This window comes from Triturus cristatus, chromosome 1_1 (assembly GCF_964204655.1).
Source record: "Triturus cristatus chromosome 1_1, aTriCri1.1, whole genome shotgun sequence".
Classification (NCBI taxonomy): domain Eukaryota; kingdom Metazoa; phylum Chordata; class Amphibia; order Caudata; family Salamandridae; genus Triturus; species Triturus cristatus.
In genome coordinates this window covers 213,389,405-213,393,067 of record NC_140579.1, presented here as the reverse complement: position 1 = coordinate 213,393,067, position 3,663 = coordinate 213,389,405, and the positions used below count along the sequence as shown (strand labels likewise).

The 3,663-nt window shown below is 65.4% G+C and overlaps 1 pseudogene; it reads left to right on the top strand.

The window, feature by feature from the left end:
• The first annotated feature begins 2,879 nt into the window (after positions 1-2,879).
• LOC146869989 (28S ribosomal RNA) overlaps positions 2,880-3,663 on the top strand; it is a 4,344-nt pseudogene continuing 3,560 nt past the window's right edge.

Below are 3,663 nucleotides of genomic sequence, written 5' to 3'. Positions count from 1 at the left end.
GCCATCTGGTCGTGCGCAATGCTTTCCAATGGGGCGACCAGATGGCCGGGCCGGCCTGGAAGTCCCGATGAGGGTCCATTTGCCTCCCGGATACCAGTCAGGGCTCCAGGATGTCGGGTGCATCCGCGCCTAGGGTCTCCTCCATCACTCGAAGTGCGTGGGTTACAAGAAAGGTGGGTAGCCTTCCTCCGGATTAGTAGGGGCAGGGTATGCCAGAACACCCCTCCTGGGCTGGTGGTTCTTTGCTGGGGACCGGATGGGCTATGCCCGGGCAACATCCTTCCAGGTGGTTGGGGCTCCCTCCTCCGGCCCGCGGCACGGCAAAGTGCCTGGGACAGGCACCACGGGTCCCGGGCAGTCCTCCCCCGGGCGCCCGGGCCCAAGAGCGCCAGTGGTCCTCCCCGTGCCTGAGGCCCAGCCGGGGTCCCCGAGCCCCCCAGGAAGCAGAGGCCCCCGAGCCCTGCATGGGTGGTCAGGCGGGAGCCCTACCGGTACGGCTCGGGGCGGGCAGACGGGAGTCCTTTTAGGTGCCGGCCATCTAGTCGCTCCTTTCCCCTCGGCCATCTGGTCGCTGCAATGCTTTCCAATGGGGCGACCAGATGGCCGGGCCGGCCTGGAAGTCCCGATGAGGGTCCATTTGCCTCCCAGATCCCAGTCAGGGCTCCAGGAGGCTGGGCGCATTTGCCCCTAGGGTCCCCTCCGTCAATCGGAGTGCACGGGTTACCAGAAAGGGGGGTAGCCTTCCTCCGGATTACCAGGGACAGGGTACTTTTGGGACCCCTCTCGGCCTAGCGGTCCTCAGCAGGCAGCTGGACAGGCAAGGCCAGAATGCTGCCCCAGCCCTGGGTCTGTCCCAGGGCCTGCCACATTGCAGGCTGCCCCGGATGAGACCCGGCAGGCCTCCCCCTGCTGGGTTGGGTCCAGGGGTCCCTGGGAGAGTGGCCTCCCCACCCCAGGTTCCGTCCTGCCGCGTGGCAGGGTGCCCGAGTGAGTTCTCGCGGGCTCCGTACTGGGTCCTGCCGCGTGGCAGGGTGCCCTGGATGGGGTCCGGCGGGCCCGGGGAGGGTTCCCCTACGCCTCCGGGCCTGGGAGCCCCGGCTGGGTCCAGGGGCCCCTCTAGGCCCCGGGTCAGGGGCTCTGGCCCTGGGCCCTGTCCCCCAGCTTGCGGCACTGCCAAAGGCCGGGGACAGGACTCTGTTGTGGCCGGGGAGTCTCCCCTTGCTTGGCTGGGTTCAGGAGCTCTGGCCGGGCCTCTGAGGGCCCCGGGGAGGGTGGCCTCCCCACCCCGGGCTCCGTCCTGTGTCCTGCCGCGTGGCAGGGTGCCCGGGGTGGTGTCCGGCGGGCCCGGGGAGGGTTCCCCTACGCCTCCATGCCTGGGAGCCCCGGCTGGGTCCAGGGGCCCCTCTGGGCCCCGGGTCAGGGGCTCCGGCCCTGGACCTTGTCCCCCGGCCTGCGGCACTGCCAAAGGCCCAGGACGGGGTTCCGTTGTGGCCGGGGAGCCTCCCCTTGCTTGGCTGTGTTCAGGAGCTCCGGCCGGGCCCCTGAGGGCCCCGGGGAGGGCTGACTCCCCGCCCCGGGCTCCGTCCTGGGTCCTGCCGTGTGGCAGGGTGCCCGGGACGGGGTCCGGCGGACCCGGGGAGGCTTCCCCTGTGCCTCCGGGCCTGGGAGCCCCGGCGGGGTCAGGGGCTCCGGCCTTGGGCCCCGTCCCCCGGCCTGCGGCACTGTCAAAGGCCCGGGACGGGGTTCCATTGTGGCCGGGGAGCCTCCCCTTGCTTGGCTGGGTTCAGGAGCTCCGTCCTGGGTCCTGCCGCATGGCAGGGTGCCCGGGACGGGGTCCGGCGGGCCCGGGGAGGCTTCCCCTGCGCCTCGGGCCTGGGAGCCCCAGCCGGGCCCCGGGTCAGGGGCTCTGGCCCTGGACACTGTCCCCCGGCCTGCGGCACTGCCAAAGGCCCAGGACGGGTTATGTGGGGACGGGGTTCTGTTGTGACCGGGGAGCCTCCCCTTGCTTGTCTGGGTTCAGGAGCTCCAGTCGGGATCCTGAGGGTCCCGGGGAGGGCGGCCTCCCCGCCCCTGGCTCCGTCCTGGGTCCTGCCACATGGCAGGGTGCCCGGGATGGGGTCCGGCGGGCCCGGGGAGGCTTCCCCTTCGCCTCCAGGCCTGGGAGCTCTGGCTGGGTCCAGGGGCCTTGCCGGGCCCCGGGTCGGGGGCTCCGGCCCTGGGCCCCGTCCCCCAGCCTGCGGCACTGCCTCTCAGCCCCCTTCCCTGTGGTCCGGCGATCCCGAGTCGGGGGAAGGCCTTGCCTGGATGTGCCCGCCGGGGACCCCAGGAGCCCGGGTACGCACCTGGCTCTCAGCCCCTTCTCGTTGGTCCTTTTTCGGCGGGTTTGCTGGGTCAGACCTCCGTGATGTCCAGCGATTCTGAAACAGAACTGGCGCTGCGGGATGATCCGAACGCCGTGTTAAGGCGCCCGATGCCAACGCTCATCAGACCCCAGAAAAGGTGTTGGTTGATATAGACAGCAGGACGGTGGCCATGGAAGTCGGATTTCGCTAAGGAGTGTGTAACAACTCACCTGCCAAATCAACTAGCCCTGAAAATGGATGGTGCTGGAGCGTCGGGCCCATACCCGGCCGTCGCGGGCGCTATGGCCTCCGTTGCCCTCAGCCGATCGAAAGAGTTCTCTTTTCTTTGTGAAGGGCATGGCGCCCTGGAATGGGTTCGCCCCGAGAGGGGCCCGAGCCTTGGAAAGCGTCGCAGTTCCGGCGGCGTCCGGTCAACTCTCGCTGGTCCTTAAAAATCCAGGGGAGATGGTGTAAATCTCGCGCTGGGCCGTACCCATATCCGCAGCAGGTCTCCAAGGTGAACAGCCTCTGGCATGTTGGAACAATCTAGGTAAGGGAAGTCGGCAAGTCAGATCCATAACTTCGGGATAAGAATTGGCTCTAAGGGCTGGGTCGGTCGGGCTGGGGTGCGAAGCGGGGCTGGGTGCGTGCCGCGGCTGGACTAGGCGCTTTCCTCCGGGGCGGCGGCGACTCTGGACACAAGCCGGGCCCTTCCTGTGGATTGCCCCAGTTGCGGTGGTCGCCTCTCCCCGTGCCCCCTCCCCGGGGGCGTGGGGCCAGTGTTCTGCCTCGGACAGCGCCTAGCATCTGACTTAGAACTGGTGCGGACCAGGGGAATCCGACTGTTTAATTCAAACAAAGCATCGCGAAGCCCGAGGCGGGTGTTGACGCAATGTGATTTCTGCCCAGTGCTCTGAATGTCAAAGTGAAGAAATTCAATGAAGCGTGGGTAAACGGCGGGAGTAACTATGACTCTCTTAAGGTAGCTGTGAGAAGTTGGCCTGATATATGATGTCACTAGTTCTAGTGTACACCTTGTATCAGTCCAAACAACCCTTATGGTGATTGGTTGTAAAGTTAACCTTATAGACCAGCTATCCTAGTGGTAGCATGGACAAGAGCAGTCTTAGGCTAAACTCTGTATGGCATGTGAAGCCAGCTGTTATACCATTTGCAATCCCTGGAATACCAAATTAAAGGACACCACAACAGATATATATAAAAATAGAATGTATTTATTCTAGTCAAAATACCCTCAGCACTCTTTATGAGATTCGAGGTAAGTACAACACAGTCTTATTTAAGCATACATAAGTTACAC